Here is a 14,273-nt window from a genome sequence, read left to right on the forward strand (position 1 = left end):
TGGCTAGAGGACAAATGTAAGGATGTAGAGGCTTGTCTCACTAGGGGTAAGATAGATACTGCCTACAGGAAAATTAAAGAGACCTTTGGAGAGAAGAGAACCACTTGTATGAACATCAAGAGCTCAGATGGAAACCCAGTTCTAAGCAAAGAAGGGAAGGCAGAAAGGTGGAATGAGTATATAGAGGGTTTATACAAGGGCGATGTACTTGAGGACAGTATTATGGAAATGGAAGAGGATGTAGATGAAGACGAAATGGGAGATAAGATACTGCGTGAAGAGTTTGATAGACCACTGAAAGACCTGAGTCGAAACAAGGCCCCGGGAGTAGACAACATTCCATTAGAACTACTGATGGCCTCGGGAGAGCCAGTCATGACAAAACTCTACCATCTGGTGAGCACGATGTATGAGACAGGCGAAATACCCTCAGACTTCAAGAAGAATATAATAATTCCAATCCCAAAGAAAGCAGGTGTTGACAGATGTGAAAATTACTGAACAATCAGTTTAATAAGTCACAGCTGCAAAATACTAACGCGAATTCTTTACAGGCGAATGGAAAAACTGGTAGAAGCCGACCTCGGGGAAGATCAGTTTGGATTCCATAGAAATGTTGGAACACGTGAGGCAATACTGACCTTACGACTTATCTTAGAAGAAAGATTAAGAAAAGGCAAACCTACGTTTCTAGCATTTGTAGACTTAGAGAAAGCTTTTGGCAATGTTGACTGGAATACTCTCTTTCAAATTCTGAAGTTGGCAGGGGTAAAATACAGGGAACGAAAGGCTATTTACAATTTGTACAGAAACCAGATGGCAGTTATAAGAGTCGAGGGGCATGAAAGGGAAGCAGGGATTGGGAAGGGAGTGAGACAGGGTTGTAGCCTCTCCCCGATGTTATTCAATCTGCATATTGAGCAAGCAGTAAAGGAAACAAAAGAAAAATTCGGGGTAGGTATTAAAATTCATGGAGAAGAAGTAAAAACTTCGAGGTTCGCCGATGACATTGTAATTCTGTCAAAGACAGCAAAGGACTTGGAAGAGCAGTTGAACGGAATGGACAGTGTCTTGAAAGGAGGATATAACATGAACATCAACAAAAGCAAAACGAGGATAATGGAATGTAGTCGAATTAAGTCAGGTGATGCTGAGGGAATTAGATTAGGAAATGAGACACTTAAAGTAGTAAAGGAGTATTGCTATTTAGGGAGTAAAATAACCGATGATGGTCGAAGCAGAGAGGATATAAAATGTAGACTGGCAATGGCAAGGAAAGCGTTTCTCAAGAAGAGAAATTTGTTAACATCGAGTATAGATTTAAGTGTCAGGAAGTCGTTTCTGAAAGTATTTGTATGGAGTGTAGCCATGTATGGAAGTGAAACATGGACGATAACTAGTTTGGACAAGAAGAGAATAGAAGCTTTTGAAAAGTGGTGCTACAGAAGAATGCTGAAGATAAGGTGGGTAGATTACGTAACAAATGAGGAGGTACTGAATAGGATTGGGGAGAAGAGAAGTTTGTGGCACAACTTGACTAGAAGAAGGGATCGGTTGGTAGGACATGTTTTGAGGCATCAAGGGATCACAAATTTAGCATTGGAGGGCAGCGTGGAGGGTAAAAATCGTAGAGGGAGACCAAGAGATGAATACACTAAGCAGATTCAGAAGGATGCAGGTTGCAGTAGGTACTGGGAGATGAAGAAGCTTGCACAGGATAGAGTAGCATGGAGAGCTGCATCAAACCAGTCTCAAGACTGAAGACCACAACAACAACAACGCTTCTCCGTTCATGTACAGTAATCATAATAAGAAACGCAAGTAAGCCTACAACATTTTGAATAAAAAAAGGCGTAGAGTGACAGTTATTAGACATATACGTAAATTTGATGTAGGTATAATTGCAAGCAATCTGTTTGACATATCACTGATAGTGCAATGGTGAACGGGAAGGGCTGGGAAGCATGATGAATTTATAGGAACGGTTCGGAACACCTTGAAAGACCAAAATTTTTTTGTTATATTTTGTTATTTATTCGAATTATTTTGCGTTATTTGTGAGTCTACAGTCACTGTGCCTATTATCCACAATGATTCTCTTGAGTGCGTGGAAATAAGCAGGATGGGTTGTTTCTGCAGTTTGCTCCCATCTCCAGTTCCGTTCGTGGTGGCTCTTCTGTCTTCAGCTATGCCTGTCCTCAGCCAATTGAAAAGTATGAAAGTCACAGGACACGAAAGCAGCGCATTAGCTGCAGGAAATACGAAACTGCCAAGACGTCTAAGTGATAGTTTCACACTTTCTGCGATATGATTATCGCTCTCGCACCTCATTTGTGCTTATATGGACATACTTATACAGTAGACATTCAAGATAATAAAATGTGTAGGTTTATTAGATTACAAAATACAAACTGTTTCACTGTTTCGAAAATTTCGTATCGAAACATTACATTGTACTGTCTCATTTGTTTCGAAACAGTTACGTGTTTCGGTTTGCCCGTCTCTGGTCCAACTGCGCTCGTTTTCTCGCCTGAGTGACTCATCTTTGCTTCAGATTTGCCAACATATACGACTTTCTTACGCCATGTTTGGTGGTGTAATCGATTACATGCTGGATTATTTTGCACCAACAATAGGTAATGAGCATCATAAACAATTTCGACAACAGAGCAAAAAATAGCTGATGACAGGAAATTCACAGAACATGAAATTCTGCTTTAAAGACATAAATCCCAAAAATATCCGTAGCGGTAACGGAATAATAGTGAAGTATTTTGTCGATTGTTCTACCTGTTTCCGAAAAATGGTACAATTATCAACATTTCCTAAAAAAATTGTATGTAACGGAAACAATAGCAATTGTAAAACCATTTAAATAATGAGCAGTGTACAAGAGATAATGTTATGGCCCGATTAAATTTTATGTACTGCAGCAACGATGTAGTGTGATTAGGCCTATGTTGTCAGCGACCCTTGAATGCAGGGAAATATGTGGCATTTGTGTTAATTTTTCGTATACCCGCAAACGATTTCTTATAAGATGTTTCGTTGATGAGGATAATTAATTTACTGAGATGACGATGGTTTGCCCAATGAGCTATTTGTAAACAAAAGCGAGAGTGCTGATAGATATGACAAAACAAAATTGTGCATTTTCTTTTCTCGAAAGCTCAAAAACGACCAACACGGGTGTAATCGACAGAGAAGCACCAAAGAGGCCACTGACAAATTTCTTAAATACAATCTGGCGTGAGTGTCTTACGATAGCGTGAGAAGGAAGTTTATCTGAAATCGGTCACGTGACGACCCTCGCGCTGTGGAGAGAGATCTTTGTCTAGACCACCGAATTCGTGAAAATGTTGCTAAGAAATAAGATTGCTATGATAATCGCAACATATAAGTTCTCTGGCACGAAGTACGATATAATTAACAGTTAACTGTGTAGTTTTTCAAATAAGAATTAACTGACACATATACAAGACCTCTTAAAATTTTGATGATCTGCGTTTTATTTCAGATTATAGTGGAAATAGAGATTTGTGGAAGGCACTCTGCGGAATATATGGTTTCAATTTTACAATCAGGAAGGATTTGTACAGACATTTGAGAGTTTTCCATGAAATCGACGTAAATTAAAAAGCAAATAATGAAATAAGTAACATGCCAGTATCTTACAATATGTTTACGTACAGTGTTTACCTCGATCGCCACTAGAAAACGAATATGCCAGCTCCTCAAACACTACTAAAAGAAATGTGATACAGTATTATAGTGTAATGTTGGTTTTTTGTTTCAGATTTATATAATTTATAAATTTTATCAGCACGTGTTTCCCATTCAATAAATAACATGCTTTTAGTTTTACATTTCTTACCGCACTTTTAAATAATTGTGCACAGAGTGGTCTTTTTTTACATGCAGTACCAGAGAAGAGTTAAAACGGTAATGGATTGTGAACATGGAATGAAACTGAAAAAAAACAAGAAATGTAGTTTGATTCGTTGGGACAAAAACGGAGAAATCTGCGCTGATCTTACGCCTTCGAAGATGATATGCATAGGACAAATTGACTGAACTGTTTCAGATATGAATATGCTGGGTATCCAGTACATTTAGTGTACTGTCACAAAGTCTTTTGTAATCAGATGCAGTAAATGAAGCTCACTAATGAGTGTGTCTGTTTTTTAAAAGGATATTCACATTGTAAGGCTAATGTCCTCCCTTAATGTTAATTATTTGCGTTACAAAAATTATAAGATTTGAGTAAGTCCTAGCAAGGCTGTAAAGTTCTAAAAATTTTTATGATCTACTGGCTGTGTCATAACATCAGCTTGTTGCTCACGACGATGGTTTGCCCAATGAGCTATTTGTAAACAAAATCGAGAGTGCTGATAGATATGACAAAACAAAATTGTGCATTTTCTTTTCTCGGAAGCTCAAAAACGACCAACACGGGTGTAATCGACAGAGAAGCACCAAAGAGGCCACTGACAAATTTCTTAAATACAATCCGGCGTGAGTGTCTTACGATAGCGTGAGAAGGAAGTTTATCTGAAATCGGTCACAACTTCTTCACAAAAGCTTTCCCCCTCACAAGCAAAATTTTGACATATATATGCTTAAGTTTGATGGAGCTGTGGGGTCTTGCAAAAGCTTGTTACGGGTATATTATCTTCATGCAGTACAACAGCTCTTTGACTGCCAGAAACACTATGTTACATAGTACTGTGCTGAGAGCCTTCACTATTCGCCATACTTAAGGCTAAAAATTCTGATTCTGTTGACGACAGGGGCACTGTAGGCTGTTTCTTAGATGCCCAAGAAACTCTGCAACCCAAAACTTTGAAAAGACAACCACTTGTGGACTTCTATGTCCTCGGTGACCAGCCCAGTCAGAGTGAACATACCCAATTACGGTATCAGTACAATTTTTATCCTTAGCACACAACAAGCTCATTTTATGGTTCACGTAATTTAATGCAGCACAAATTTTAAAACATTCCATAAACACAGACTTGCTTATGTTTGGTACCTGGTCACAATACTTATTGCTACATGAATATCTAGTATGGAACCTAATGTGACATACATCAATGATCCCATTAACTTTTTACATCAGTTCTCAATGTCTTCATTTTTTTTTATTTTATTTATTTATTTTTTTTGGTTAACAGAAGAGCCAACACCGTGTTACGAGTGGAGGCCGAAATGCACGTGTTTTAGCTCATGCAGGCTGGTCTGAGGAGGGAAGAACTATACTGACTGAGGTCTGGAACATGACAAGGAATGAGAATTCAGAAAGCAGACATAATTAGTTTGATACTTAATTTTAATCCATTAATGATGAAAGTCCCTCTTGACTGTACATGATTCACAATATTATCTGTTCAGAATACATTCTTGAAGAAATTATAGTAACTGAATATGGCGCGTTGATAGGTCGTAGCAAATGACGTAGCTGAAGGCTATGCTAAACTGTCATCTCTGCAAATGAGAGCGTATGTAGACGGTGAACCATCGCTAGAAAATTCGGCTGTACAACTGGGGCATGTGCTAGGGAATCTCTCTAGACTAGACCTGCCATATGGCGGCGATCGGTCTACAATCACATAGTGGCGACACGCAGGTCCAACATATACTAACGGAGTGCGGCCGATTTAAAGGCTACCACCTAGCAAGTGTGGTGTCTGGCGGTGACACCACATTCCTCCCCCGCAAATCAGCAGATGATTGTGGTATAAGGCCTCCGCCCGCCGTGGGGAGGACCCCATGTTGACGTATGCGACGAGGTGGGGAGCCTAACAACAGGAGAGGCAGTGCCACCCACACCCTGCCATTTGGACTGTGGGGAGCTAGGGAACGCCTGAAAACCTACTCCAGGGTGCACGCCAACATGCGGTGTGTGTGCCCGTAGAGAGACAGGAGGGGCGGAAGGGTCGACCTCCATCGGCCCGGGGCACAAAACAGGCGAAGATGACATATGGTCCGAAGCGGGCAAGGGTTCCATGTTGGAGGACAACTGGTCACGGGGAGCGATCGGCGGCATGTGACCCAGGGGGGCGCCTGGTGGCTGCAGCGACGCATCCACTGTGGGCATCCCCGGCAGGAGAACAGGCGGCAGTGGTGGCGTGTCGCCATGGGTCAAAATGGAAGGCAGGGTTGGTAACACATGGGGCTGAGGCGAGCCAGTAGATGCGTCCCCGGGGTGCTGACCGTACAGCACCATCGCTGAAAGCAGACGGCAAGTGGCAGATCCTGTGCGACGGCAGAGGCGCAGCTGATTGAGATGCTGGCGCACCTCACCAGAGGCCCCCAAAACCTGATACATAGTGCGTCAAAGGCAGCAGAGAATGCGCCCTTCGAGCCAATGCCGTGAACCATGATAATGGCGGTAGTAGACAATGTCGCCTGGGGCAAAAGCAGGTGTCTGCCCCTGCACAGGAACCGGATGCGGTGGATGTAGCAAAGACATCAAGGTTCGATGATGGGGACCGTGCAGTAACTTAGCCGGTGAGCGACCATCTCGGGGCTGAGAGCGATACGAGGACAAAAAGAGCAATAATGCATCCTCCCGAGAATGTGACTCTTTCAACTGAAACATCTGTGAATTGAATGTTTTGACGAATCGTTCAGCGGCACCATTTGACTGTGGTGAAAACGGCGCGGACATCAGATGTTGAATACCATTGGCCTTGCAGAATGAGTGAAATTCTGCAGACATGGATTGTGGGCCATTGTCGGAAACGATTGTCTGTGGAAGACCTTCAATGCAAAAAATAGCAGATAACACCTGGATGGTAGCAGATGATGTCTTGGAAGACATCCAGGCAACAAAAGGAGAATTCCTGAATGAATCTATCACAGCCAACCATCGAGCATTCCAGAATGGACTAGCAAAAACGATGTGTAAGCGTTGCCAAGGGAAAGTGGCTTTTCGCCATGCAAAAAATTTCTGCGGTGGTGCTGATTGTTGTTCGGCACACACCATGCAAGAAGGGCACATATTCATAATCGCAGCATCCATTCCGAACCAAGTACAGTGCTGACGAGCAAGTTGTTTCGTTCTCACTATACCCCAATGTCCTCGGTGGAGAAGCTTTAAGACAGAGGACTGTAACGAACATGGGACTATGACCCTGGACTGATCATTATCAGAACACAACAGCAAAACACCACGTTGAACAAAAAGTCTCTCCTTGTGAGCAAAAAGTCGGCGAACCAACGGGTCCCTGATCCGTAACTTTGACAAGGGCCATTCTGTAGCAACAAAATGCAGAACGGTAGCAAGGACAGGGTCGGCAGTTGTGGCTGTAGCTACACGACGAAAATCAATTGGAAATGATTCGACCACGTCATCGGTTTCCGAATCAATGAACATGCAAGCAAGTTCGGAGGAATCAAATGCCCTACCCTCAGCAACAGGCAAACGGGACAATGCATCGGCGTTTCTGTGCTTAGCAGTGGACCGATACAAGATATCGTAGTGTTACTGCAAGAGTAAAATAGACCAGCGAATGAATTTCTGTGCTGTACATGGAGGTACAAGCTTGTTTGGATGAAAAAGTGATGTCAAAGGTTTGTGGTCTGTGATTATGGTAAAGTGACGACCATACAAGAAGTCATGAAATTTTGTAACACCAAATACGAGAGCCAATGCTTCTTTCTCGATCTGTGAATAATTACTTTGCGCAAATGAGAGCAATTTGGACGCAAAGGCAATAGAGCGATCATGCAAGCCATCTTTGTGCGCAAGCACAGCACCCATCCCGGAATCTGATGCATCCACCATCAACAAAAGGGGCTTCTGGGGATTGAATGGCGTAAGGCAAGTATTGGAAAGCAATGCCGATTTCAACCAGCGAAAGGCACATTCGCATTCCGTCGTCCAGACGAACGGAACACCTTTACGGCATAAGCGATGAAGCAGAGCTGAAATGGAAGAGACATGCAGCACATATCTGTGATAATAGTTGATTTTTCCCAGCACACACTGTAGCTGCTTCAAATTCTGCGGCGAAGGCAAGTCTTGTATGGCAAGGATGTATGCCTTGGGCATTGAGTACATGGGCCAGGTAAGGCAAGTCACGAGCAAGAAACACACATTTGTCCTTCCGTAAGCGAAGACCATTATGTCGCATGACCTGAAATATGTTGTTGTTGTGGTCTTCAGTCCTGAGACTGGTTTGATGCAGCTCTCCATGCTACTCTATCCTGTGCAAGCTTCTTCATCTCCCAGTACCTACTGCAGCCTACAGCCTTCTGAATCTGCTTAGTGTATTCATCTCTTGGTCTCCCTCTACGATTTTTACCCTCCACGCTGCCCTCCAATGCTAAATTTGTGATCCCTTGATGCCTCAAAACATGTCCTACCAACCGATTCCTTCTTCTAGTCAAGTTGTGCCACAAACTTCTCTTCTCCCCAATCCTATTCAGTACCTCCTCATTAGTTATGTGATATACCCACCTTATCTTCAGCATTCTTCTGTAGCACCACATTTCGAAAGCTTCTATTCTCTTCTTGTCCACACTAGTTATCGTCCATGTTTCACTTCCATACATCTACATCTACATCTACATCTATACTCCGCGAGCCACCTTACGGTGTGTGGCGGAGGGTACTTATTGTACCACTATCTGATCCCCCCTTCCCTGTTCCATTCACGAATTGTGCGTGGGAAGAACGACTGCTTGTAAGTCTCCGTATTTGCTCTAATTTCTCGGATCTTTTCGTTGTGATCATTACGCGAGATATATGTGGGTGGTAGTAATATGTTCCCCATCTCTTCCCGGAATGTGCTCTCTCGTAATTTCGATAATAACCCTCTGCGTATTGCGTAACGCCTTTCTTGAAGTGTCCGCCACTGGAGCTTGTTCAGCATCTCCGTAACGCTCTCGCGCTGACTAAATGTCCCCATGACGAATCGCGCTGCTTTTCGCTGGATCATGTCTATCTCTTCTATTAATCCAACCTGGTAAGGGTCCCATACTGATGAGCAATACTCAAGAATCGGACGAACAAGCGTTTTGTAAGCTACTTCTTTCGTCGATGAGTCACATTTTCTTAGAATTCTTCCTATGAATCTCAACCTGGCGCCTGCTTTTCCCACTATTTGTTTTATGTGATCATTCCACTTCAGATCGCTCCGGATAGTAACTCCTAAGTATTTTACGGTCATTACCGCTTCCAATGATTTACCACCTATGGCATAATCGTACTGGAATGGATTTCTGCCCCTATGTATGCGCATTATATTACATTTATCTACGTTTAGGGAAAGCTGCCAGCTGTCGCACCATGCATTAATCCTCTGCAGGTCCTCCTGGAGTACGTACGAGTCTTCTGATGTTGCTACTTTCTTGTAGACAACCGTGTCATCTGCAAATAGCCTCACGGAGCTACCGATGTTGTCAACTAAGTCATTTATGTATATTGTAAACAATAAAGGTCCTATCACGCTTCCCTGCGGTACTCCCGAAATTACCTCTACATCTGCAGATTTTGAACCGTTAAGAATGACATGTTGTGTTCTTTCTTCTAGGAAATCCTGAATCTAATCACAAACCTGGTCCGATATTCCGTAAGCTCGTATTTTTTTCACTAAACGTAAGTGCGGAACCGTATCAAATGCCTTCCTGAAGTCCAGGAATACGGCATCAATCTGCTCGCCAGTGTCTACGGCACTGTGAATTTCTTGGGCAAATAGGGCGAGCTGAGTTTCACATGATCTCTGTTTGCGGAATCCATGTTGGTTATGATGAAGGAGATTTGTATTATCTAAGAACGTCATAATACGAGAACACAAAACATGTTCCATTATTCTACAACAGATTGACGTAAGCGAAATAGGCCTATAATTATTCGCATCTGATTTATGACCCTTCTTGAAAATGGGAACGACCTGCGCTTTCTTCCAGTCGCTAGGTACTTTGCGTTCTTCCAGCGATCTACGATAAATTGCTGATAGAAAGGGGGCAAGTTCTTTAGCATAATCACTGTAGAATCTTAAGGGTATCTCGTCTGGTCCGGATGCTTTTCCGCTACTAAGTGATAGCAGCTGTTTTTCAATTCCGATATCGTTTATTTCAATATTTTTCATTTTGGCGTCCGTGCGACGGCTGAAGTCAGGGACCGTGTTACGATTTTCCGCAGTGAAACAGTTTCGGAACACTGAATTCAGTATTTCTGCCTTTCTTCGGTCGTCCTCTGTTTCGGTGCCATCGTGGTCAACGAGTGACTGAATAGGGGATTTAGATCCGCTTACCGATTTTACATATGACCAAAACTTTTTAGGGTTCTTGTTTAGATTGTTTGCCAATGTTTTATGTTCGAATTCGTTGAATGCTTCTCTCATTGCTCTCTTTACGCTCTTTTTCGCTTCGTTCAGCTTTTCCTTATCAGCTATGATTCGACTACTCTTAAACCTATGATGAAGCTTTCTTTGTTTCCGTAGTACCTTTCGTACATGATTGTTATACCACGGTGGATCTTTCCCCTCGCTTTGGACCTTAGTCGGTACGAACTTATCTAAGGGGTACTGGACGATGTTTCTGAATTTTTTCCATTTTTGTTCCACATCCTCTTCCTCAGAAATGAACGTTTGATGGTGGTCACTCAGATATTCTGCGATTTGTGCCCTATCACTCTTGTTAAGCAAATATATTTTCCTTCCTTTCTTGGCATTTCTTATTACACTTGTAGTCATTGATGCAACCACTGACTTATGATCACTGATACCCTCTTCTACATTCACGGAGTCGAAACATTCCGGTCTATTTGTTGCTATGAGGTCTAAAACGTTAGCTTCACGAGTTGGTTCTCTAACTATCTGCTCGAAGTAATTCTCGGACAAGGCAGTCAGGATAATGTCACAAGAGTCTCTGTCCCTGGCTCCAGTTCTGATTGTGTGACTATCCCATTCTATACCTGGTAGATTGAAGTCTCCCCCTATTACAATAGTATGATCACGAAACCTCTTCACGACGTTCTGCAGGTTCTCTCTGAGGCGCTCAACTACTATGGTTGCTGATGCAGGTGGTCTATAGAAGCATCCGACTATCATATCTGACCCACCTTTGATACTTAACTTAACCCAGATTATTTCACATTCGCATTCGCTAATAACTTCACTGGATATTATTGAATTCTTTACTGCTATAAATACTCCTCCACCATTGGCGTTTATCCTATCCTTGCGGTATATATTCCATTCTGTGTCTAGGATTTCGTTACTGTTCACTTCCGGTTTTAACCAACTTTCCGTTCCTAATACTATATGCGCACTATTTCCTTCAATAAGAGATACTAATTCAGGAACCTTGCCCTGGATACTCCTGCAGTTTACCAATATTACGTTGACTTTTCCTGTTTTTGGTCTCTGAGGACGGACGTTCTTTATCAACGATGATAATGTCCTCTCTGGTAAGCCGTCAGGTATTTTATCGTTTCGCCCAAGGGGGGGTCCCTCTAACCTAAAGAACCCCCGTGTGCACGCCACACGTACTCTGCTACCCTAGTAGCTGCTTCCGGTGTGTAGTGCACGCCTGACCTGTCTAGGGGGGCCCTACAGTTCTCCACCCAATAACGGAGGTCGATGAATTTGCAACCATTATAGTCGCAGAGTCGTCTGAGCCTCTGGTTTTGACCCTCCACACGGCTCCAAACCAGAGGACCGCGATCGACTCTGGGCACTATGCTGCAGATATTAAGCTCAGCTTGCACTCCGCGTGCGATGCTGGTTGTCTTCACCAAATCAGCCAGCCGCCGGAAGGAACCAAGGATGGCCTCAGAACCCAAGCGGCAGGCGTCATTCGTTCCGACATGTGCTACTATTTGCAGCCGGTCACACCCAGTGCGTTCAATAGCTGCCGGAAGGGCCTCCTCCACATTACGGACGAGACCCCCCGGCAAGCACACCGAGTGCACACTGGCATTCTTCCCCGACCTACCCGCTATTTTCCTAAGGGGCTCCATAACCCGCCTAACGTTGGAGCTCCCTATAACTAATAGGCCCGCCCTCTGTGACTGTCGGGACCTTGCCGGAGAATCGGCCACTGGCCCAACAGGCGAGGCATCCTGTGGTGGCTCGGAAACGATGTCATCACCACTAGGAAGCACCCCGTACCTGTTGAAAAGGGGTAAGGCAGCTGCCACGTGGCCAGATCCCACCTTCGCCTACACTCCATACAAATACCTTCAGAAACGACTTCCTGACACTTAAATCTATACTCAATCTTAACAAATTTCTCTTCTACAGAAACGATTTCCTTGCCATAGCCAGTCTACATTTTATATCCTCTCTACTTCGACCATCATCAGTTATTTTACTCCCTAAATAGCAAAACTCCCTTACTACTTCAAGTGTCTCATTTCCTAATCTAATTCCCTCAGCATCACCCGATTTAATTTGACTAAATTCCATTATCCTCGTTTTGCTTTTGTTGACGTTCATCTTAAATCCTCCTTTCAAGACACTGTCCATTCCGTTCAACTGCTCATCCAAGTCCTTTGCTGTCTCTGACAGAATTACAGTGTCATCGGCGAACGTCAAAGTTTTTATTTCTTGTCCATGGATTTAAATTCCTACTCCGAATTTTTCTTTTGTTTCCTTTACTGCTTGCTCAATATACAGATTGAATAACATCGGGGAGAGGCTACAACCCTGTCTCACTCCTTTCCCAACCACTGCTACCATTTCATGCCCCTCGACTCTTACAACTGCCATCTGGTTTCTGTACAAATTGTAAATAGCCTTTCGCTCCCTGTATTTTACCCCTGCCAGTTAACATTGTCAATAGCTTTCTCTAAGTCTACAAATGCTAGAAACGTAGGTTTGCCTTTTCTTAATCTTTCTTCTAAGATAAGTCGTAAGGTTAGTATTGCCTCACGTGTTCCAACATTTCTATGGAATCCAAACTGATCTTCCCCGAGGTCCGCTTCTACCAGTTTTTCCATTCGTCTGTAAAGAATTCGCGTTAGTATTTTGCAGCTGTGACTTATTAAACTGATTGTTCAGTAATTTTCACATCTGTCAACACCTGCTTTCTTTGGGATTGGAATTATTATATTCTTCTTGAAGTCTGAGGGTATTTCGCCTGTCTCATACATCGTGCTCACCAGATGGTAGAGTTTTGTTATGACTGGCTCTCCCAAGGCCATCAAAAGTTCTAATGGAATGTTGTCTACTCCCGGGGCCTTGTTTCGACTCAGGTCTTTCAGTGGTCTGTCAAACTCTTCACGCAGTATCTTATCTCCCATTTTGTCTTCATCTACATCCTCTTCCATTTCCATAATATTGTCCTCAAGTACTTCGCCCTTGTATAAACCCTCTATATACTCATTCCACCTTTCTGCCTTCCCTTCTTTGCTTAGAACTGGGTTTCCATCTGAGCTCCTGATATTCATACAAGTGGTTCTCTTCTCTCCAAAGGTCTCTTTAATTTTCCTGTAGGCAGTATCTATCTTACCCCTAGTGAGACAAGCCTCTACATCCTTACATTTGTCCTCTAGCCATCCCTGCTTAGCCATTTTGCACTTCCTGTCGATCTCATTTTTGAGACGTTTCTATTCCTTTTTGCCTGCTTCATTTACTGCATTTTTATATTTTCTCCTTTCATCAATTAAATTCAATATTTCTTCTGTTACCCAAGGATTTCTATTAGCCCTCATCTTTTTACCTACTTGATCGTCTGCTGCCTTCACTACTTCATCCCCCAGAGTTACCCATTCTTCTTCTACTGTATTTCTTTCCCCCATTCCTGTCAATTGTTCCCTTATGCTCTCCCTGAAACTCTCTACAACCTCTCGTTCTTTCAGTTTATCTAGGTCCCATATCCTTAAATTCCCACCTTTTTGCAGTTTCTTCAGATTCAATCTGCAGATCATAACCAATAGATTGTGGTCAGAATCCACATCTGCCCATGGAAATGTCTTACAATTTAAAACCTGGTTCCTAAATCTCTGTCTTACCATTATATAATCTATCTGATACCTTTTAGTATCTCCAGGATTCTTCCAGGTATACAACCTTCTTTTATGATTCTTGAACCAAGTGTTAGCTATGATTAGGTTATGCTCTGTGAAAAATTCTACAAGACGGCTTCCTCTTTCATTTCTTACCCCCAATCCATATTCACCTACAATGTTTCCTTCTCTCCGTTTTCCTACTGACGAATTCCAGTCACCCATGACTATTACATTTTCGTCTCCCTTCTCTACCGGAATAATTTCTTTTATCTCGTCATACATTTCATCAATTTCTTCAGCATCTGCAGAG

This window comes from Schistocerca piceifrons, chromosome 9 (assembly GCF_021461385.2).
Source record: "Schistocerca piceifrons isolate TAMUIC-IGC-003096 chromosome 9, iqSchPice1.1, whole genome shotgun sequence".
NCBI classification, from domain to species: domain Eukaryota; kingdom Metazoa; phylum Arthropoda; class Insecta; order Orthoptera; family Acrididae; genus Schistocerca; species Schistocerca piceifrons.